At 40.4% G+C, this 24,953-nt stretch overlaps 1 protein-coding gene across 6 annotated transcripts in view; it reads left to right on the top strand.

Moving 5' to 3' along the window:
* ptprdb (protein tyrosine phosphatase receptor type Db) overlaps nucleotides 1-24,953 on the top strand; it is a 115,209-nt gene that overhangs the window by 17,922 nt on the left and 72,334 nt on the right. For all 6 annotated transcript variants that reach the window (XM_072669834.1, XM_072669836.1, XM_072669837.1 and 3 more), the window contains exons 3-4: nucleotides 7,282-7,353; nucleotides 15,576-15,615. The gene's annotated coding sequence lies outside the window, so the exon portion shown is untranslated. The remainder of the gene's footprint in view (nucleotides 1-7,281; nucleotides 7,354-15,575; nucleotides 15,616-24,953) is intronic.

The following is a 24,953-nucleotide window of genomic DNA, read 5'->3' as shown; positions in this document are numbered from 1 at the left end:
AAATCCCATTTTAGCTGAAACTCTCTAGACAGACAGGCCAGTTGAATGCAGAGCTCATGATATGGTAGACTGGTGCAACTTTACCTTAGTCTCAGCGACTGAAGTCTGAACACTGTAGCTTCTCAAAAGTGATTGTTGGCCTCTTTGTGTTTTTTCTCCTTCTTGCTGTGATGCTGTGAGTTTTTGCTTGGCCTTGTCTAGACAGTACCTGAGTGGTATGATGCAGATTACATTTCCTCATAATTTACCCAGTAGAGCTCACTGGGAATGCTGGGAATACTGGGAACTCTTGAATAATAATTTAATCAAACTTTATCTCTAATTTCCATATAGTTCTCTTTAGTCTTTGTTTTCACAGCATTACGTCAGATTCACAGTCTGACCTATAGTACTTGAATTAAAGAGCTTTTATACAGAACGGTAAACTTTAATGATTCACAGGTAAAGTTGTGAGTTTCCTCATTAGAGCAACATTACTTGTGTCTTTTTGTCCCAAAAAGTTTCTAATATAAAAAATATAATAAACACCAACATGTAATTTCTAATCCAGATAGGCATGATGACTTTTTAAAGTGGCTGAATACTTTTACCTTCGTGTATAAAAAAATAACATAGTTATAAATCCAGTCAAAGAACCATTTTAGTATTATTTAATACCACTTTTCCTTAGCGTGTAACTGTAAATACTAGGTTACATAAATGAGAGGTTAGGAAATGGTTAGGTTAGTACACTCTCACATTGTACATCACAGAGTATTGTTTATTTGTGCTTATTGTAATGTTTTCACAATCACTGCCTATACTTGCAGCTCTAGTCATCATTCTTACATATTGTTTATATGTCAAATATTTCTTTCAAGCTTCCTATTAATTGTTTAAAACATATGAAGTAGTAGAATTGTAGAAGTATGCGGCCTACTGCAATATTGGTTTTGCACTGATACATTATAAAAAATCAGTGATTTTAAATGTAATACATAAGGAATACACATATGGATTGCTGTTCTAAATAGAAAAAGACAGGTCAAGCTATCTGAACACTATTCTTCATGTTCTATGTCATATATATTTCCCACTTTACACAAAGAAGAAGATTCTACTTATGCAAATAATGTTATGCTGTGTAATGCAACAGTTTCTTGACTCTTCTATTTTGGCCAAGCTCTTTTAGGATTATATATGCTTTCAAAAATAGGTCCTGTGGTGGTGAACTCAGCCTTTAATCTCCTGTACCTTTTGTTAGGGAACAAAACTGTATCATATTCATTTTCCAATTACTTTTATTACTTTTATTAACTCCATAGAATCCTGTATCTCATGTTTACAATATACTTACCTAAAACACTTTACAGAAACAAAACAAAATCTTGTAATTGTTTGAGTTGTAAAACATTGACTTTAACTTATCTTCTTTTCTAGCAATACAACACCAGCCATTTCTCGATGTGTGTAACATGATCACACAGATTTCATATGATCCTACATTTTTTAAATGACCATTTTCAAAACCCCTTTACCCATAGAACAGGCTGTTTTTGTTGCCATGCCTTTAAGATGGAAATTATGCCTCAATCAAAATGCAGTCCAGGCTGAAACACTACTCAAAATGAACGGGTGGGGCTAAACTGCTGTAGGCTGAATGCAGGAATATGGATTTTAGGAACAATGCATTTAAAGCAGTCGGTATGAACTGGGAAGTAAACAGTATGTTTTTTATTTAAACAAATGAGGACAGTTTTAAATTTTCCATGATATTGCCCTTTATTTATGATTATTAAACAGTTTAATTTCTGCTCAAACATATATACCATAAAACTATTTACCTATAAATGTTGACAAATATCATAAATTGGGATACACATTATAACTTTCGTTTTTAGCACAACTTGATGCAGTTAATAATATCATTTTTACACATACAGATCTTCATTGGTTTCCAGAGATGGCTGAAGTCAAATACTTTAGTAAAAGTACAAATACTCCAGTTTAAGCACGGTTTACATTTTTACTCAAGTAAATGTATAGAAGCACACATTCCTTAATTTATGTAAAGTAAAAAAATATGTTACATTTCCCATTCCATTTTTTTTATATGATGTAGGTTAGAACTGAAAAATCAGACTATTACACAAATGCCATTTTAATCAGTTTTTTTAATGAATGCAGACTAATATAATTAAAATACTAATGTTAATTTTTTTATATTGATCTCAATGATGGTAAATGTGGTAATATTTTGCATTCTCAGCTCTGCTATCCTAAACATGTGATTAAGACTAATTGTCATAGTTTGATGGAGCTTGAAGGCAGAGGTGGACGTAGACGCAAGTTTTTTTTTAAGACTGTATTGAAAATGTATTGTGTAAAATGTAGAAGTAAAAACTTTTATCTGACAGAAACAATCAAAAGTGGTTTACAGATACTTCAGAAATATACAAATGTAGTAAGTATATAAGAGAAGTACTTATACTTTGTTACTTCCCATCTCTGTTGATTTCATTGAATTGAAGATTGCAAGACCCTAAAAATATGTGGACATTTATTTAATACATTTTTTCAATTATGAATCGTTCCACTGCCTAATGACAAGCTGATTTACTGTGATGTAATTGGCTTGTTCAGGTGCTGTTAATGCTCAAAACTGCCCAGTTGGAGAGGTTGTCACTAAGGCACAATCACTTACTCAGCACTTGTGCTACAGAAAAACCACCCCAAAATTGCTTTGTAAAATGCAAAAAATCCAGCTTTGTAAAAATCACCCAGCAAACCCGGGCAACAGGCTCAACCCAACATTTGGGTCAAACCAAAAAAAAAGAAAAAACCTATCAGGGTTACTTCGAATAAAGTTCTAGTTGTGTGATGCTTTGCAGATGTTCTTGTAAGTAATGTGTTACACAAACCAACATTTCTCAAGTGACCAAATGAATGGCTAATAACAGGAGAGAGCATTACTGTTTGATGGTCTGGACTTTCAGTTCATGTTCTGCAGCTCGATGAGAAATCCTGCTTTGTGAAATACCCCCAAAACACTTAAGTACACTTGTCTGCTAAAACGTCAGCCCGAATCTCGCGAGGGTTCACTCTTCTTCCCTCTACAGATTCAGTCCGGCATTAGTCTAATAGTAGGCCATTTCTGTGGACTACTTTTTGGGGCTTAGTTGGCTTGTCCTGATGAGCTACAGGGACAGTAAATGGTGATGGAATCTGGAATAAATGGCATGGAAAGACCAAAACACTAGAATTCGCACAATTATAAAAATAATACTTCAGCTTTTTGCAACCTAAATTGAATCTGCTGCATCTGTAGAGCAAAAGGTAATTACCCGAGGCTATTATTTCTGTGTTTTTTCCCGGTACTTTGAGAAAAACAGAATACCCATTTGAATTGAATCCACTCACAATAAAAGCCATTGGGCAGTTTGTCAATAAATGCAGTGAATTCTGTCAGTAAATGCTCCTTATTAGTTCAGTGAAAGGTATTTATTTGTAAATCTTTAAATCTCCATAACCCATTCTTTCAAAGATGGAAACTACTTTCCCAGAGGCAATAATGTGTAGTAACATGTTCCTAATGTAGTTGCTGTGTGGGTATCAGAAATCCTTGAGAAAGATTAAGTAGTGACTTGCTGGATTGGTCTCCATTTAGAACATTTATACAATCACATATGACTGATATTGTTTGCTGTGTTTAACATTATGAAATAAATATACATACTGTCGCTGTCCGATGAAAAACGTATCTCCAAAAATGTATCTCCAAAATGGTGACTTTTACAGGAGAAGGCCAAAATGGTCTTAACTCGGAATTGAAAGTAAATGTAAATTAAGAGTTTACTCAAGTTAATTTAGAGCATTTCTATTGGTCCATTCATCCAGCAATCTTCACACGGTGTACAGGGCAGCTACAGGGTTCAAACAATGGAGAAACCTAAAAATGGACAAAAATATAGACACATAGTTTTCATTGGACAGCAGCGATATGCAACCGATAGAGATCATCAATGTGGCCTGAGCAAGCATTGCTTTTGACTTGGCCTTAGACTTTCATTAGCAATTGAAGCCTGAGGCAGGTCACTAATTGTAATTAGGGACTATCGGCTGAATCAAATTTCGACCCTATGGTTCGAATTCGACCCTTCCTCTCTAGAGAGGCCGCCCAGGTGCTCGTTCAGTCTCTTGTCACTTCAAGACTTGACTACTGCAACTCTCTTCTGGCTGCTCTCCCTCTGCGCACCATCAGGCCCCTGCAACTTATCCAGAATGCAGCGGCACAGGTCGTCTTTAACGTTTCTAAGTTCAGCCATGTTCAACTCCACTGCTGCGTTCTCTTCACTGGCTTCCTGTAGCTGCTGACCACATCAGATTCAAAACCCTGATGCTGGCCTACAAAGCCAAGAACGGACCAACCCCTCCGTACTTGATGGCAATGGTCAAAAGCCGATCCGCACCAAGAGCCCTTCGAGCTTCAAGTACGGCTCGGCTTGACCTACCATCCTTTAAGATCCACAGTAGACAAGCGTTCCGGATTTTTTCTGTTCTGGCACCGAAGTGGTAGAACAAACCTCCTCTGGGTGTCTGAACTGAGTCGCTTGCTGTCTTCAAACGCAGACTGAAGACCCACCTCTTCCTAGAGTACTTAGGTAAAGAGTAGAGTACTATGGTCTCCATATTGACTTGTGTTTAGTAGTGTCTAAACTTAGAGGTATGTTTGAACTTTAGTCTATTCTAGCTGAGGTTATTCTTGAGTAAACAGTGAAGCACTTTTGTAAGTCGCTCTGGATAAGAGCAGCTGCTAAAAGCAGTATATGTAAATGTAAATATGGGCACCAGTAGTATTGGCAATATTGCCCAGGGTGGAGGGTAGAATGGATTCTGCTAGTACATACTGAATGGAAATGTCAAATCTTCTGTTAAAAAGCTGAATAGATAATGATGATTATCCAAAATGTACCTCAAAATCCCCTTGGTCTACCTAAGAAGAAACTTCATGACTGACCCTGGATAGACCTGCTGTGCAGCAGGACTACCAAAGAATATCTCAGTCTTGATTTGGTCTTGCTTACTCTAGATCTAGGTCTTGACTCACTCTTGCCCACTCTTGACCTCTGTCCTGCCTTGGTTTTGCCCACTCTTGGTCCTGACTTGCTCTCGCCAACTCTTGGTCTTGGTTTTGACTTGCTCTTGCCCTTGGCTTGGTCTTGCCAATTTTTAGTCTCCGTCTTGACTCAGTCTACCCAACTCTTGGTCTCGATTTTGACTTGGTCTCGCCCACACTTGATATCAGTGTTGAATCAGGTCTCATCAACTGAATTGACACTCAGTCTTGAATTGGTTATGACTACTCCTCAATTTTGACTCAATTTAGTTTAAATTTTGTCTTGACTCTGTCTCACTAACTCTTTTTTGATTTTGACTCACTCTGGCCTATTCTTGATCTTGGTCTGAACTCATCAACTTGGTATCAGTCATGATTCTTACTCACCCACTCTTTATTTTGACTCGTGTGGCGAACCCTCTGAGGAAAGGGGTTCATAATGGTCCTAAAGGGGCTCTGACAGTCTTAACACACCTGCACTATTTTCACTAGCCTCTGGCAGCTCAGCTGTCGTGTGCTCACAGCATTTGTCCTCCTGTTTAGGACTGAGCAGGCCCTTTTTTGCCGTTCACCTGGGCTTGTTAGGTGAAAAACTTCAGGGCGGTGTAGGGTGGCGCCGTGTATGGGCCACACGGCTCACTTCCCCCCTCCTCACCACCACACTCTGCCTCACTCAATTAGTCTTGATTTTGCCTACTCTTGGTCTCAGTCTAAACTCAGTCTTGCCCTCTCTTAGTCTTTATTTTGACTTGGCCTTCTTTTAATCACTCTAGCCTATTCTTGGTCTCGGTCTTGACCTGGTCTTGTCTACTCTTAGTTTCAATTTGGACTCAACCTGTGTTTTTGACAGCTATTAGACTCGGTGTTGCCTTGGTCTCGCTTTACTACTTCGTTATCATAAACATTGCTCTAATCCTAAACTGTGGTCAGTTGGGTGGTTAACCACTCTCAACATGGTGGCTCACCACCTCAGATTTAACCCCAGCAAGACAGAGCTGCTGTACATCCCAGGACCTGCTGGTCACTGGTCACTCCACCTACAGAAGCTCAAAGCCTTGGTGTAGTCATGGATGATCAGTTATCATTCTCAAGTCATGTTGCAAATGTAACTCGGTCTGAAGATTTCTCCAGTACAACATCCGGAGAATTCAACCCTTCCTCTCTAGAGAGGCCATACAGGTGCTTGTTCAGTCTCTCGTCACTTCCAGACTTGACTACTGCCAATCTGTTCTGGCTGGTCTCCCTCTGCGCACCATCAGGCCCCTGCAACTCATCCAGAATGCAGCGGCACGGGTCGTCTTCAACGCTCCTAAATTCAGCCATGTCACTCCACTGCTGCGTTCTCTTCACTGGCTTCCTGTAGCTGCTGACCACCCTGACGTTGGCCTACAAAGCCAAGAACGGACCAGCCCCTGCGTACTTGATGGCAATGGTCAAAAGCCGATCTGCACCAAGAGCCCTTCCAGTTTCAAGTACGGCTCTGCTCGACCCGCCATCCCTCAAAAGTCCAGGCTTTTTTCTGTCCTGGTACTAAAGTGGTGGAAGGAACTTCCTCTGGGTGTCCGAATGGCAGAGTCTTCAAACGCAGACTGAAGACCCTCCTCCTCCGAGAGAACTTGGGCGAATAGCAGAGCGGTCTCTTTACTGACTGTTTTTATTGACTGTTCTTATTGTGTTTAGTAGTGTCTAAACTTAGAGGTATCTTTGAATTGTAGCCTATTCAAACTAGCTGAGGCTTTTCTTGGGAAAATAGCAAAGCACTTTTGTAAGTCGCCCTGGAAAAGAGCGTCTGATAAATGCAGTAAATGTAAATGTTAAATGCAAACATAGCAGTGCCATTCAAATACATCCATACCAGCATCACACACTTTATCATGTACGGTGTGCTGGCCTCAGCATGGTCCACCTCCCAAGTAATATCTGGTCAACGGCAGTGTTGTGACCAGAAACCAATGGCCAATGATGAATAATGTAGAAGGTAGCTGACAAATTGTATGTGACATCAGATGGGCTATGGTCTGGGCTATGATCTGTAATTGTGTAGTTAATATAAAGAGCCAGGTAGGTGGAGCTCATAAAATGGACAGTGAGTGTAGATCATTTGGAGCATTAATGATGGTAGTGCTTGAGAGGAGCGTCATTAATTACATATGTGTGTGTGTGTGTGTGTGCCATTTATCTTTCAGGAGAATCCTGTGGAGTCTGTCTTTCATTCACCCAGCATGAGGCAGCATGTGCGTGCTCTCACTTTAGCACAGGTAAGCAACTCTCTGTCTCGCTCTCTCTCAGTCTCACACACACATTCACTTACGTACAGTGCAAGAGTGAGAGAGGACACGTCAGTATCCTCATTTTAAGGTGATTAGACACAACATGAGCCGCTTGCTAAAGGAAGCGGAATGTCAAAGCAAAATACTGGTAACATTTTGAAGAATTGTGGGACCTTTAGCAAATGGTAGCAATTCCAAAACTATCTTCTATCAAAGCAATAAACAGCACTTTACAAACACCCTTTACCATGGTAAAGCATAGATATAGAATAAAAAGAGTTTGGTACATGGAACCTGTGAACCTCAACTGTGTCCTTCTGTTAATGAAATAACCCCACAGAGTCAAAACAGAGCTGTAAAACAGTGCTAATTCCAAAACCCAACAACTTACATAGCAGTCTAAAGATCACTGCTGTCACAGATGTTTCTCCTAAGATTGCTTAGGAGATATAACATTAGACAACAGTGAGATCTGAGAGCTCTTTCTTAGAAAGTAAAGCAAGGTGCAGAATCATTCAGAGGTCTTCGGACTCAAGCTTTGCAGCCCTAATTAAACACATTCACTTCAGTGAATACAAACAGCCCTCCAGTCAGCTTTACCTTTTATTCTTCAACCTTTCAACCCTTCAATTTCTGCAAAGTAAAAGAAAAATCATATCTTCTATTGGAATCGCATACATCTCAATAACTCATTTATTAAATAAATAGCCCAATTATGATGTTTATTATTGCGAAATCATATTGCTGGTCATCCTCTTCTTCTTTTACCTTCAACCGGTCCAAGCGGCATTCTATCTTTTCATACTGTGTCCACAATATAAGAGCTTCAGGTAGGTTATCTAGGCTTCCAGTGACCAAGAATCAAGGATACTGCTTAATAAACCACAGATTTTTTTTTTTTACATGTACAGCTATTAAAGTGCACAGAATGACCCAAATAATAATTTGGTCAGTAATTCATAGCATCAGAACTGAAAAAAAGGTCCTGAAAGGGCTTTTAGTCCTGACTGAGAAATGAAAAGAGTTCATATTGGCACTCTATCTTTATTAAAGCAGTGTTATTGTTTTTGGTAAATCTGGGCACAGTGTGAGACTTTCTTGAGGTCTGTACTAAAACTCAAGAGGAGACACATTACTGAGATTACTGAGGTCTTTATCTCAGGAGACACATTTGAGCAGCCGGTGTATTCTGCTAAAGTCCCCTTTTGTTCTTTCCATCTGATCTCATTGTTGTCTAGGTGAAACTGCAGAGATATTAAGGAGCTCTCCTTTTTGATTTTGCTTTCCTCTGGGCTGCCACCATCAACATCACATTCAACACTCAGAATAGATAGTAAATAAAGCAGGCATATTTGCTTTGCAGTCACCATTCACCAGCATCCAGTGAGATTCTCTACAATCAACCATCTTATGACTTTGTTTACATCTCGACCGCTGAATTGTACAGGCATTATTTAAAGATGGGTGGAATTCCCAAATATTTAATGAAATGAAATATATGAAGTTCTGTATACATTCAGATCTCTCCTTGTCACACACACACACACACACAAGCTAGGATTCGCCTCACACACTCATGTCCGCAGTAACCTCTCTCATCCTTTTCGTCAAACTTTCTGCTGTCACGCACTTTCAAACACACACACACACACACACACACACACACACATATTGAAATGTTTCTCAGTCCTGAGAAAGTCCTTACAGAGACCATACACATGAATACTGTATATGGCCACTAAGTCTCTCAGGGTATGTATGCCTGTGTGTCTATGTGCGGTGTGTGTGTGTGTGTGTACACCCATGGATACGTCTGTGTGTGTTCAAGAGAAAGAGAGAGAGATAGAGAGTGTATGTGTGTGTGTGAGAGAGAGAGAGAGAATTTTATAGAGCATACGCTGATGCATTATTGAAAGCTACTCAGAGACGCATCCTGCTCTTTCTGGCACTCTGAAGACGTAATAAGCTAAAAATATACGTTTACCTCATCTGTTTCTCTCTCTGTTCCTCATGTCTGTCGGTCTCTCTCCGAATCTGCGCCTTTGTCTGTTTCTCCCCTCTGAGCATTGCTTCCCTCTCCGTATCTCTCTGTATGGACATTTCTTTAAAAGACTAAGTGCTCCTAAGCACTTGTGAGTTTATACAAGAAAACAACAGAGATGGAGCTTCTGTTCCTGCGTGGTTTGTTTGTCTGACGCCGGACAGCTGTTGAAATCTTTCGGGGAGACCCGAAAGATCCAGCTCAGAAGGCATCCTGCTCAGACATTGTGCTGATAATCACTATCCTATACTCTCATGACTATACCTTTAAAAGGGAGTGCAATAGGTTATGGCAAAGCAGGCCCACGTTTACCTTTGCTGTTATATAGAATTAGTCCAATTTGCTGAGAGTGCTGCTGCCCTCTGCTGATCATAAATATTTTAGCACTAAACCAAGCCGAGCTCCTCTGATGAAGGATGTTTATTCTAATCCAGTGGTCCTCAGTACTGGTCCTGGAGAAGCCTTCGCATGTAAGTTTCAGTGTTTTCCCACACCGGTTTCTGCTCAGGATGGGGTTTAAATATGCATAGACAGGATATCATCAACATCTGACAGCGGTCCTGCACATTTCACGTCACGTTCTAAGCAGAAATACATATTACCATACAATGTACAATCATGTTTATATTTAAATGTCTGAACATTTGATCTTCATTTCAACAATATTGAGAGATAATGTTTTGAGAGAAGCTCTTCGAGCTTCAAGTAAGGCTTGGCTCGACCCACCATCCCTCAAAATCCACGGAAACTTCTGTTTAGTAGTGTCTTAACTTGGAGGTATCTTTGAATTTTAGCCTTTTCAAACTAGCTGAGGTTATTCTTAAGTAAATAGCAAAGCACTTTTGTAAGTCGCTCTGGATAAGAGCGTCTGCTAAATGCCTTAAATGTAAATGTAAATATAAGTAAACACATAATTTAAATGTCAAACATTAGAATCAGGTGCACAACGTCATGATTATAACATGGTTAGAGGGGATTCTGGAGGAACCTGTCTTATTTAAACCTCAGACGTTTAGTCTGCTTTGCTGTTAATTGTTGAAATGAGTGGCATCACCATGGCCAGATCCAGAGAGCGCTTTGAGGCCTTCAGAAAGAAGATTGTAGATGCAGATGGGTCTTTCGTTTCACTGTCCAGAATGTAATTTACAAGTGGAACAACTGCCAACATGGTCACGTCAGAAAGGCTCTCTGTTCTAATTCAGTGGTCACCAACTCTGCTTCTAAAGGGGATTCGGTCCCATCTGTAATCTAGAACACTTGATCTAACCAACCAATGGAAAACCCCAATTAAACTGGGCACAGCTACAGCTACCACCGTTGAGCTGCAGAATAACTATTTAGGCAGTTGGAACTGTAGTCTATTCTATATATTCATTAGCTATGCAGATGTTCAAAGACCTGAGGGAATGGTATGGCGTTGAGGAATAATATAGTGAGGCCCATGGGTTAGACTTGGGAAAGGAGAACAAGATCCATTCCCAGGCCTAATTTGGTAAACTGTACATGAACTGAACTAATATAGGAGATTAGACTGGACATACTTTCTATTGTTCTATTGGGGTCCAGCTGTGTCTTCATGTGTACTATGTACATTTAACAATGGTGTGGGCTGATTTATATCCCTTATGGATAAAATACTGACATCCTGCATATGGGAACAGCACAACAACATATGGCGTGTAGTAGGGTATAAAACGCGAGGTGTTCCTCTGTCTAGGGAGAGAGAGCAGAGGGGCACCGTGAATTGGTGGGCTCTCTCCACACTGTACTTTTGATTGGAATAAAATGTTTCATTATTGCAACTGAAAGACGGTGGTCACAAGTCTCCTTTCCAAGAGAAGGCCTTCCAAGAACACCTCAGAACAACATCCTGGACCTGGATTTGCCACCTCAGAAAATGCTAAGGTGTTATGTCAACTAAGGAGGTGCTCTCATAGACTCCCAGCTCTGGATGTCTGTGTCATGACTGGGGGTGGAATCCTTAAAAGATAGCACAAACATTACTGGGAACTGAGGGTGTCAGACTGGGCTCCTTTAGCAGACTTTAACATATCACTCCCTTTAACACACTTGGTTAAACTGATAACACACTTTGCTAATCAGCTAATTAGCAAGGTTTATCTGAGCTGAATTCACAGTGTTAGGCCCTGTTTACACTTGGATGGAAATACCACAGTTACCAGAGCACATATAGCCTGCCATTGCCCCAGCTTCCCTAATTTGAGCCCCAACTTTCCTAATTTGGGGGCGCGTCAATAAAAACAGCAATGCCGGTCGTTGGTAACTGTATTGTAAACGGATTATATTGCAGTTATTCAGCAGCCGCACATAAAACACTGCAAGCTAATGTCTTTTTTTTAATGGCTTACTCTCATCCAAGATATGAGCCTATGTGGGTGGGATGCTTGTAACTGAATGAATAAGCCATTATTCACCAAATGTGCTTCCTATGCTCTTCATTTTCTTGCACTTGCACCAAAATATACATAGTTCCTTTGACGAGCAAAAAACAAACTTTAACAACGAAGCATTTTCCTGTGACATCCCTGTTGTTTCTAACCATAACCATTCATATACATACCGTCATCATTATACCTACAAAGTCGTACGTAGGATCTTCTTAGCAAGACTTGAAGGCAGCATAGCATCAGTGGTGTAGCCAGAAATGAATTTCAGAGGGGGGGGGGGAGGGGTGATGAGATGAGATGCTAAACAAATCACTGCCTGATCTGTAAAACCAAATAAATAAATCTAACACACTCATGCCTTTTGGGTGGTTGCCAGACAGTTGAAATGGTGGTGGTGTTTAGGGTTTCTCAGCATATTAATCATGTTAATACGCCCGGAAAATAAAATATTTTTATGTCTGTTCAGCTAAAAATGATTTAAATAGAGATAAATGCAAAGAATCATGTTAAAAACCCAGATCTACAATTCTTTACTTCCTCCTACAGTAACCCTTCAAAAACAAATGTGAGAAAAGCATGATTCTGCTTTGAAAGGTGGTAGTTCACTGGTTCGAAACTTGTACAGTGTTTGCTGTTGGTCCGTTTTGTACTGTTTTCAGGTAATATTTCTGATTACCTAACGGTGGCACATGCTGTACTTTGCCAGTGTAAAAGAACGCATTGGTTTACATAGAAGCACAATCCGACTTCATTGACCTTTTATTAACATCAGTACAGCACGATTACTGTGCAAATCAATGTTACTTGATGCGGACATAATCTGCTGCACTGGGTGTGTGTAATGCTATCCACCCGTGAACCATTTAGGACTCATAAAATATTTCTGGTTGGGTTCAAAACCTCGACCCCCCCAGCCCCCAGCCCTCCCCAGCTACTCTTCTGCTGTGATCCGATCAAAGTGCCTGGATCATTACCCAATGAAGATTAACACTTGGCCTTTTCACAAATGATCCTCATTTCCTCACACAATAATAACATTTTTAGCTGCCATAATTACAGCCCGGTTGTGCGTTGTGACAAATGACTAAGCAGCTTTTGCCTTCCTAAGTCTAGGTTCGGGAATGCCCCCAAAAAAACGTGTTTATTCCAAACTAGCTGGAGCACACCTGACTCTACTTCTTTCATTAGGTCGTAGTGTTTAAACAATCGGTCACTCGAAGTTTAACAGAAACCCTGCATCTCCATCAGCCATTTACTGGTAGGATTGGACACCCCTGCTTCAGAGCTTAAAGTGCGAGGCAACTCTAAACAACAGTTTTTGTAGCATTTTGTTAAAACAAGTGATCTTGGTCTAGCTGAAGCCATTACATGCAGATAAATGACACTTTTACTGTTTCAAACCTGGCTAGTGCGCCCCCAAGTGGTGGGAAATTCAGTTCTGCTGCGTCTGTATCTCCAAAGTTTCAATTGATTAAGAAAAAGAGAAGATTTCCCCTCTATTACATAACAGTGACCTTCCGAATGTTGAAGCACCTACTGGTGGCCACAGCAACGTGTGAAGCAGTAAAGCCTCTGATTGGCAGCTTTTTTGTACCTTGCCTCCACACACTCCTTACTGACCCTCTAACGTGCATTTTTGAGAGAGGTAGGGAGATTTGCTGATATTGAGGGTGGATGTGTTTAATGCATGCTTAATTTCCTTGGGATCAGGACAGCCAAATCTGAACACATTTTTACATGTACGTTTATGGAATTTAGCAGACACTCTTGTCCAGACTTTCACTACCTGAGTCGTCAGGCTATTGTTCTCTTGCAATTAGGAATCTTTTAGTGGTTGTGGTTTAGTGGTTTCACACTACACTTACTGATAGGCAACACGGGGTCACAAATTACAATAGCTTACACCAGGATGAACCCGCAAGGAGTCTGTCTGCTCTTCAAAAACTGTTGTATAACTCCACCCATGGCTTTCTCCTCACCCAATGTTTTGCGCTCTCATTGCCTGTAGCTAGTCGCTGCACTAACTTCCAGTCAACACACTTTTCACAGCACCGGATTTAGAGTTGCCAGCAGGCCCAGATATGCAGTGATATGCTGCATATTTGTTGGGGGCTTGCGAGGATTTCGGAATGCGTCTTTCAGCAGTTCACACATAGCAACCAAGCTGACGCTGAGCAAATGCCAATCTGCCTTCGACCCGAGGCTCTAAAAACAGTCAGTGACTCCAACATCGGGTCTAAAATTGTGTACCGTGAACCTGACATTAGAGAAATTACAGAACACATCCTCAGCTACTTTAAATAGACTACAATCCAAAGATACCTTCGGGTTAGATGAACAAAAGATGCATAATACTCAACATCATACTACACTTTACAAGTATTGTAAATACAAACAAATCATGAAAACATACAAACAAAAACATGAGGGCAATTTAATAGCCTTTAATAAGTGCAAGATTAGTGCTGATTTAAGTACTCTTGAAAGAGATGGTCTTCAGTTGATGTTTGAAGACAGCAAGTGACTCTGCTGTTTGGACCCCCAGGGGAAGTTTGTTCTACGACCTTGGTTGCCAGGAAAGCGAAAAGTCTAAATGCTTATTTTCCATACTTATTTAAGGAAGGTGGGTCAATCCAAGTCATTCTTAAAGCTTAAATAGCTCTTGGTATGAATCAGGCTTTGACCATTGCCATCGCCATCAGGTAGGTAGAGTCTTTGTAGAGGCTTTGTAGGCCAATGTCAGGGTTTAAAATCAAACGCAGGCAGCTACAGAAAGCCAGCAATGTTCAAAACATGCATTTAAAACAGGAAGCGTGTGGATTGTTCATAATTGCAGAACAGTCAAAACATGAGCCTTACATTTACTGCTTTTAGCAGCTGCTCTTATCCAGAGCAACTTACAAAAGTGCCTCACTGTTTACTCAAGAATAACCTCAGCTAGAATAGACTAAAGTTCAAACATACCTCTAAGTTTAGACACTACTAAACACAAGTCAATATGGAGACCATAGTACTCTACTCTTTACCTAAGTACTCTAGGAAGAGGTGGGTCTTCAGTCTGCGTTTGAAGACAATGAGCGACTCTGCTGTTCGGACACCCAGGGGAAGCTTGTTCCACCACTTCGGTGCCAGGACAGAAAAAAGCCTGGACGCTTGTCTTCCGTGGATTTTGAGGGATGGCGGGTCAAGCCGAGCCGCACTTGAAGCTCGAAGGGCTCTTGGTGTGGATTGGCTTTTGACCATGGCCATCAAGTACGGAGTGGCTGGTCCGTTCTTGGCTTTGTAGAGTCAGGGTTTTGAATCTGTTGTGGTCAGCAGCTACAGGAAGCCAGTGAAGAGAGGGCAGCAGTGGAGTTGAACATGGCTGAACTTTGGAACGTTGAAGACGTCCCGTGCCGCTGCGTTCTGGATGAGTTGCAAAGGGAGACCAGCCAGAAGTACAGCATGTACACCTTAGTAAAATTCTTCAGCATACAATTTTCTAAAACTAAGAAGTTCACACTAATCAAACTGCCTTTTAAAATATTCAGAAAATATTCAGCTGCCTTGTCATTTCCAATCCATTTCATCAGATAAGTTAGTGCTGGACAATAGACAGGGTTGGAACTGATCTCTGCAGGATGGTGCTGTAGATCTTTAGGAGCAGGGCTGGCAACTGTTGTTCTAATGTGACTTGTTTAATTGGCTGTTATTTTTTCAGAAGTTGCTAATGATTTTTAATAATGGGTTGTTTTTTAATAGTTGCTCCTTTTGTTTCTCAGGCCCTGTAGCTCAGAGAAGCAGCATGTGCCTCATCGAAAGGTAAGGATCAGAGATGACCGCACACTGACCAAAGCAACTTGACTTACCTATTGCTTTCAAACACATTTAGAGCTTTGAGTCTTAATTCTGCTTTGATATCTGAGCCACACATACAGCAGCTACTGCGTACTATCATTTCACTCAGAGATGGAGAGAATCTATATGCTGAGCGACATGTATTTAAGTACAATTGTGATGAATTTGAGCGTCTCTAAATATTTCCTGATGGTAATACTTAAACCTATTTAAGAAAGAAATGAAATTTTACTCAGTATCACTTTAGCCATTAGTTCTGAGTTTCCTTTTTTAGTGTTTAGTTTTATTCTGTTCTGTGGTTGAAAGCATCTGGAACTTCTTTGCTGTTGCTCACGAATCCCTCTGTGAAGGATTTGCATTTTATTAGAAAAAACAACCCAAAAACTGACAAATGTCACCTTAGATCTTCAATTCCTGTGCTGATAGGTACTGGATGCAGTAAGTTGCAACTGCTGCAGCTGTTTAACACTTTTTATTGGCCTTCTACGTCTGTGCTACTTTGTCTTCTACATGAGTAATTACTCACCGAAATATCTGACAAATTCCTAGATGTTTCTCTTGCTCTAGCTAGTTCTGAGATTTTAAAAGGAATTGTGGCTCCCAAATAGTTCCCAAATTGTTTTGGACACTGACCACTACCATTCAAAAGTGTAAAATGTCCAATAAAAATAAAAATATAACAATAAAATATATGAAGATAAACCTTCACTGGTTTTCAAATAATAAAAGAAAAGAGATGTTAGATGTGCCCAGAAAGATGAACAGAGCTACATCTGATTGTGAAATTAATGAGAATAACTGGGAATGCTGTAGAACATTAAGAATTGCATTTAGAATGGCTCCAATCTTAAGGCTGATAACTCAAAAGAAAATGATTTATTAATTATTTATGTAGCTTTTTGTAGTCTCTTCTTTTCAGAAGACCACTTGAAATATTGGGTAACAAATATAGAAATGTGTTTTGCTAGTTCAGTCCAGACTGTAAGAGAGCGGGCAGAACTCAAGTGATTTTGTTGTAGGAAGCCAGTCCTCCCTCTGACATGTGGAGCAAGGAATGATAGATGACAAGGTTAAAAGGGGGGAGATTGAGTGATGGAGAATTGCGCAGACTTCTCGTAGACATGTAAACAAAGTAGAGATATTCATCAAGAATTTATAGGACGTTAAATTAGGAAGGAGGGGCTTCATGCATGTTCCTGCTCTCAAAATGAAGTTATTTCATAACTCCGCTAAGTTGTTTTAGAGCAGGTGTTAAAGCAGCACTAAAGAGAATTGGCATTTTCTTTCTCCTGGGCTCCCCCTACAGTCGGGAAGTGTAATTTGTGAGCGTCCCCTAAAGGATACACATGCCTGGACAAGCTGAGAGATGCAGAAGTGTCATTAAAGGTAAATGAAGCAAGTGGACATAGATAGTAGAGATAGTAGAGTAATATTACAGGATTTTACATGAATATGACTAATACGCAAAATTACACAGTTTTGGCAAGCGTTGTCCTGTCCAGCTTCTCCAAAGTCAGTGGAATATTTTATGGTAAATGTATGTAGTTGATATGTAGTGTTGCTATAACTGATTGATTGTGTAGCACTGTACTTTTGGTGTCACAAAGCAGCTTTTGCAGAAAGCTGGGTCTGAACCTCTAGTGAACAACCCATGGGTTACAGTAGAAAGAAAAAACCTTGAGAAAAACAAGAATGGGGCCTATCATTAGACATAGGTCTTCAGATTAACATACAATCAGTTGAAATCTTCTTAGGGAACCTAAAGGGGTTCTTCTTGAATTGCTCCAGTGAACTCTTATGGCTCTTGCATGTCCTTTACTAGTATGAAAGAAATGAACAGGCCCTCAACATCTTCTTTACTCTACTTCTTTGTCCCACGTTTCACTCTCAGTAAGTAGTGGAGTCCGGGGTGGGTTTGAATCTTAAAAGTCTTACAGTGTTTTAAACGCAGCGATTAATATTTCAAGAATTAAAATGTCTCGACAAAAATTGAAGCGGTTCCGCATCGTGTGGTATTTGGATGAAAAAATAGCAGCATCACACATAGGAAATAGGTCAGAAATATTACAAAATGTCCTGAGAACCTCAAGCTGAAGGTACTGCCAAAAGGTAAACAGTAGGAGCAAGACTGATAACAGTGTCTTTAACTAAATTAAAAACTAAAAACATGAACCAGACATGACATTAAACCCACCTGACTGATTCTGTGTAGGTCCCCCTCCACCAAAACCAAAACAAGGTCATGAACTAAACATGAAGGTGTCCTTTGGTATCTGGCACCAAAATGTTAGCAGACAGATCCTTTTAGGCCTGTAAGCTATGAAGTGGGGTCTCCATAAACTGTACCAATGAGCCTGGTCATAAATAATCACTGTATTTAGTCTGCTATCAATGTCTATCCATATATAGAAAACTCTTCCTGAATCATGAAGTGATGGATACTTTGAAAGAGAGTCTCTCAAACACGTCATTGATTGATATGCAAAGCCTTTGGTTTGGTAAAATCTGCTATTTTAAACAAATATGACATTTTGTGTGGGTTGTTTACATAATGAAGAATATTTAGTATATATCTGCTGTCATCAAGGGCTGTTAGCTTAGCAATCAATAGTCTGATATGGAACACATTGACTTCTGTAGACTGCTACAGGCATTCTTGTTGACTAGTCATGGATATGACAGCTGCAAGTCTGTGTGTGTGTGTGTGTGTGTGTGAGTGTGCTGGGCTGGGTAGTTAAGGGCAGTAGTTAATGACTTTAGTTTTTCTGTCTTTCTCACATGCACACCTTTACGCAAGGAGTATAGCAAATAATATAGCACAAATTGCACAAGTGGCAATTATTGGGGTCCAAGCACTCTTTTGGAGCCAGTAGGCCTCTGAATGCTTAGGAAGGCCTTTTTACAAAGGGATCTAAAAGGGAGGCTGTCCAATTTTCATTTCATTTCATACACACTGACCTTTTGACCCTTGGTATTTGTAAGCAATGTTTTTTTTAACAAATAAGTCAAAATGCCTTGAAAGCAATACAGTTTTTGGCATGAATTGTTTTGACATACGTGCTTCAGATGGTTCTTTCAGTGACAGCAAAGTAGAAAGTTGGAGCAAGACTGCTAATAGTGTTCTGTGTATTTTAAAAGGTCAATGTTATGGCTGGTCTTTTGTTTGTACACAGATCAGACATGACAGACATGACCATTTGAAGCCCCTTAATTTTTGAGAGGTTAGCTTTAAACGTAGTACATTTATTTACCTGCATTTAGTTCTCTAGGTTTAGCTGTATCAGTGTGAATGTATGAAACTTCCACCTAAGAAACCACTTTTCCAATACCAAGAACACTTCAATTTGCAATTAACGCAAGCCTTTACACTCAGCAAACACACACCGCACAACGACGCCAATCCATATCCAGACATACACACCCATTCACACACATCACAGCGATTTTAGAGTGGCCAGTTCACCTGATCTCCATGTTTTTGGACTGTCGGAGAAAACCGCAGACCCCAGAGAAAACCCTTGCGGACACAGGGAGAACACGGAAACTCCACCCAGAAAGGGATCTGAGGCAAACGCGTTAACCACCAAGCCACCCATCAGCAGCAGGATCACGTATCAGAAGTGTGGTTGATGTTTAATACAGCGTTTTCAATGTGTTTGAAATGTGTTTAGAGATACTCTGAGATCATTGTAAAACTATGAGATAATGTATTCGTATTTGAAGGCATTCATTTGCCCCCTGAACAGTAACCTAATACAATTGCCCTATTGGTCACCCCAGCTAGACCCACATGTTGGCCCTGATGGTTCAAGAAGTTAAGACTCTGAGTAAACACATCCTGAGGCCATTCGAGTCTGGGAACAGGAGAAAAAGATGTTGTTTATCGTTTAATTACATTTACACGTAATTTGTTTGCGCTGGCACTGGATATGTTTCACTCTGGTCACCACAATTATCCGTACAAGCAATCAGAGAGCAGGAATGGACGACAGTCTTTGGAATGTGTGTGTGTGTGTGTCTGTGTGTGTCTGTGTGTGTGTGTGTGTGTGTGTGTGTGTGTGAGCGTACGTGTAATTAAAATAACAGATTATGATCAGTTGAGCTGAGAATCAGTGTGAGCTTGGACTAGAGCCTGGAGGTTTACAACAGCAATTCTGCTTAAAAACTCTTTTCACACAGCATGCAGTGAGTATGCACACACACATGCACGTGCATGCGCACACACACACACACACACACACACACACACACACACACAGACACAGACACACACACACACACACACAGTTGTGACTAAAACCCTTTTTTGTGTGTGTGCTGCTGAAAGGGTTTTTTCAGTCGAGCTGTTTTAAATGCTACAGGCATTCTTGTAGACTAGTCATGAACATGACAACTGCAAGTCTGTGTGTGTGTGTGTGTGTGTGTGTGTGTGTGTGTGTGCTGGAGTGGGTAGTAAAGTATGACTTTAGCTTCTCTGTCTCTCTCATATGCACACCCTCACACAAGGATTATAGCAAATGAAGAGAGGGGGAGAAAAGAGAGAGAGCGAGGAAAGAGAGAGCGAGAGAGAGAGAGAGAGAGAGAGAGAGAGACAGAGAGAGAGAGAAAATAGTGAAGATTTTGCATGAACACTTAAAACCATCCAACCAAATCCTAAAATCCTTAGAACAGGAGATGCTACGTCTCTTAACCCACTCAAAACTAGAGAACTTGCCAAAGCCAAGGCCTCTTGACCTCCTGAAAGTGATCATGATTGACTACAGCGGGTAGCTTCTCTGAGCCCACATGAACAGGGCTTGTTTGACAGCCCACTCATTGAGGTGATAAACGCACTAGTGCAATAGCAAAGTCCAGCTAGCTCAGTGCAGATCTGAGAAGGACTGCAGTTTCCAAGATCATCAGTTCAAACAATTGGACATACTCGCCAAACGGGCGTGCAGCAATTTTATGGAATGCCATGACATTCATGCCCATGATGTAAGTAAACTTATGACTGCAACTGTATACAGACCTACGTCATTGGAAAGAAATCCATTCTGCAGCAAGATAATAGCTCCAGGTGAACTACTGAGAAGATCATGACGGATTTAGCAATCTGCTGAAGATGCTGGTATTGGCCAGAACACACCTCTGCATTATTGAATGTGTCTTGGACTGGAAATTAGATACATGAAGGGTGACTGTGGGTTTTTGGTATTATATTATTAAATGATGAGGTACTAAACACACACTCTAAAAGGGTCAACAAAATATATTAGTCCAGAACACTACATTATACAAACACTCAACATATCTTACTATAATTAGAATAATGTGTTATATATGAAAATACACAAATAAGATCAGTATTGGCTGATCCTGGTTGTCCCCTGATAAGAGGGGCAGAAAAAAATATGGGATAATCCCTAACATAGAGTAAACCTAAGCAGTGATTTTCAGTGGACAAATGATAAAAAATAGGGGCCACTGGGCCCAATCATAGTGCCACCAGTGCTATAAATGATGGCCCACAGGTGCAGTATAAGCACTACTATTGTTTTTTTTTTCTAAGTCAATAATTCTAAAGAGATAACATGATGTGTAGGTGTTTAGTTTTTCAAAGACTTGTGGAGTGCTCCAAGGGTGTATTTTAGGGCCTATGAAACTGATGTAAATAAAGACAGGGTTAGATTAAAATGCAGGGTTTAAAGGGTTTGAGGTGGAGATGGATCGCTGAGTGTTTCTGAGGCCCATTCTTTTCAGCTTGATCGGCCAATTGCCGATCCTGATCGAAGGGTGGGGCTGAATGCCACATTAATGTTCCTAGGCAAAACTTGGCTGGTAATGCATCATCGCGCAGGGCTTTTGGGGTGTTCTGTGCATTGTCGCTTAAGATGATCTTTGCTTTTTGGAATCAACCACATTTTAAACGTTGGTGAACTCCTGACAGATGAATTTTGTCCATGAATTCCTGTGCAGAACTGTACTGAGGAGCTCATAGTGTCGTTTGCTGTCTTTGTTAGCTCTTCTGTGCCTGGATTCGCTGTACTACGTTGATTGAGAGGGGTGTCTGATTAGTGTCTGAAAAGTGTTTTTTGACAGATCATATGATCTGAACAGCTTTCAGGATCGGCGAAATTATGGGGCTGAAAATTGCCTGATACCTGTTACAGGTAGCCGATCAATACTTCCATCTCTAGTTTAAGGGGTCAGAAATCGACTTTTTGAAATTTTTTATAAATGATTTATAACAAAAACAACTTAAAAGCTAAAGGAACAGTTAACCTACGATGAACACCACAGATTATAGAAATATGTGGTTTGTTATTGTATTGTGCTCTCTCTCTCTCTCTTTCTCTCTCTTTCTCTCTCTCTCTTTCTAAAGGCCAGATTTAGTTAGATTAATTAAATGTCACCTCTTTGATGTCGCTGGGGTCGGGGGTGTGTGTGAGTAGGGGTGAGCATGTGTGTATGTGTGTCTGCCTTGCGGTTATGTGTTAATTTGGTGTGAAATGTCGAGTGTCTGAACCACTTACATTGACATTCTGTTTAAGAGCATCTCCCACTTCTATCTCTCCTCTACACACTGGGTGCAGTGATTGAAGTGTGTATGTGTGTGTTTGTGTTTTGGGCAGTGTTGGAGCATTTGCTCTGCGGGGGCTAAACTCAATCAAAATGCTGTATAATCTTACATTCTTATGCTCAATTAAAATTCATCCTGGAAATAGCTCTCTTTTGTGTGTGTGTGAGTGTGTGCGGGCTGCTGCCTCTGTTGTTACTTGAGTGACTTTCTTGCAAGTGAAGCAGCTTAATGCGGCCTCATTAACATATCGCTCTGGGAACTAGGCTGCTGAAGTGTGTATGTGTGTGTGCTGCGTGTGTGCATTCACCACTTTGTGGGGACCAGGCGTCCCCGGATTAATGGGAAAACAGGAGAATGAGTCAAATAACATTGTAGATACACACACACATATACATATATATCTTGTCCATTTTTTGTTTTTCACTTTTTGACGTAATATGAATCTGGCAGTTGTTCTTTACATTGTTTCACAATTTCATGATAAATTGACCAATAGAAATGCTCCAAACTGAATGTTAAGAAGGTTTTTTCCTTCTTCTGTAAAGTTGCCATTTTGGAGATAGTGGGTTTTTGTCTGATAGCTGTTCTATGATGTACTCTGTATGTACAGTCATGTGAAATGTACTAAACACATAAAACTAAAGAAATTTTAAATGTAATTAATAGAAAGGCAGAAGATGTTAAGACCCCCCCCCCCTCTATTTATTACTACTTCAAATGTCTACAATTAAAATCAGGTGAACCATATTAGCTGCAGATGATTACACCATTGTTACACCAATGTTAATCATTGATGTCATCATAGATGGTATTCTGGAGGAATTTCAGTCTGGTTTGTTTATCACCATGGCCAGATTCAAAGAGCTCTCTGAATCTTTCAGAAAAAAGGTTGTATATGCATCTCAGATCTCGTAGAACACGTAGAAATCAGCCGTTCCACTGTCTCCAAAATAATTTACAAGTCCAACAACTAGCAACATGGCCAGGTCAGTTCAGTCCCACAGCAGACCACAAAATGTGTAAAGAAGTCTCCAACAATCCTAACATGTCATTGCGAGATCTTTCAGGTAGCATCAGAAAGAGACTGCACGAGTTTGATTTTCATGAGAGGTGTGCAAGGTGGAAACCCCAGATGTCATAAAAACATCAGAGCAAGACTAAAGTTTACCAAAGACCATCTAGACAAAGAGCAGGACGTCTGGAACAGTGTGCTTTAGAGTCTTGCTCTGATGTTAGCATTCTACCTCTGAGCTATAGAAGCTCTACGTTTACACAGATAAAAGATATCCCCCTAATGCTGACACATTCAGCTTACAACTGGCCCATACCTGTGAATCATGGACAGTTCCTTTCATCTGGATAAAAGGCAGCCTCAATTCAAGGTTTAGTGGTCAGACTGCAAATCTGAAGGGAAGTTGTAGTTATGCACAAGGTTCAAACATAATAAATAATAATATAAGAGTTTGGCGTTCTAGTGAGTACTGCAGGAGTAATTGTAAAAAAAAGCATCACAGCAAGAAGGGCACTTGTAGAAAGGCCAACAATCACTTTAAAAAAGCTACTGAGCTACTGAGTTCAGTCCCTAAATCTTAGGGAGTTAAGCTGCACCACTCAACCATATATTAAGACATAATTCACAAAACTGGCCTGTAAAGGAGGGTGGAAGCCATTACTGAAAAAAACACACACCAGCAAAATTAAAAATGCAATGTGTGTTGCCAACTTAACACTGCCCATTCCTCAACAAACGTCATACTAATAGTTGAGGTGGCAGCATTGTCTTTTGGGGATAAGCTTTTCTTCAGTGGGGATACAGAGAGAACAATCTAAAGCTTGGGACACTGTCTCAGTATTGAGTAGGTCCCCCTTGTGCCACCACAACAGATCTGACCAGTCAAGGCATGGATTCCACAGGACCTCTGAAGGCGTCTTGTAGCTGGCACTAAGACATTACCACAGCAGACCATAGGTGCCCATGACCATTGTCCTCTCTTGGACCCCTCTTGGTACTGACCACTACATACCAGAAAAAGCCCACAAGATCTGCCTGATGTTTGGAGATGTTCTGATTCAACCGTCTAGCAATCATAGGTTTGGCCCAGTGTATATTGTATCAGTGTATATTGACAAAAGAGCCTAAATGTGCCCGGTGAGGGTATCCAGATTTCAGGCTGATCTTATATAATAGAAATATTATCTTCTCTGTTCACAGTCTCTTTGTGGCTTCCGAAGTCTTAAATCTTAAATATGGTGGTTGCCCATGAAGCAAAGTGTAGATGTGAAGGCGTAAAAGACTGGATTAACCGATGCGAGGCAAGCTGAACAGAGAGCTGAGCTGAACGGAAGGCAAAAGTTAATTTCATCCTAATTAACACTGTAAAAACAACATATAAACATAGAGTTCCTCTCGCTTTACCCTGCTAAAACACTTACGCTGTAATCTCTGGCTGCATCTCAAACCACACATTCCACTATACTCTAAACACCACACTAACAAATGCATGTTTAACTGTGGTGCGCCGTTTAATATATTAATTAGGTTAATAGTATGCGGTTTTGGATGGAGTCTGTGTTTTGCTGCTCTCTGCCATATTCTTTTGATTAGGGCTGGGTTTCCCAAAAGCATCTTAGCACAAAGATGATTCTTAAATGCTTGAGCTTGCTCTACTGGGTAACATGACTAACACTAAGATGCTTTTGGGAAACTGGGCCCTGGAAGACCGAACTGTTAGTTGGGTGA

The sequence above is a fragment of the Salminus brasiliensis genome, chromosome 24 (assembly GCF_030463535.1).
Source record: "Salminus brasiliensis chromosome 24, fSalBra1.hap2, whole genome shotgun sequence".
Classification (NCBI taxonomy): Eukaryota; Metazoa; Chordata; class Actinopteri; order Characiformes; family Bryconidae; genus Salminus; species Salminus brasiliensis.
The sequence above is the reverse complement of the archived record's forward strand: the minus strand, read 5'-3'. Positions and strand labels throughout refer to the sequence as shown.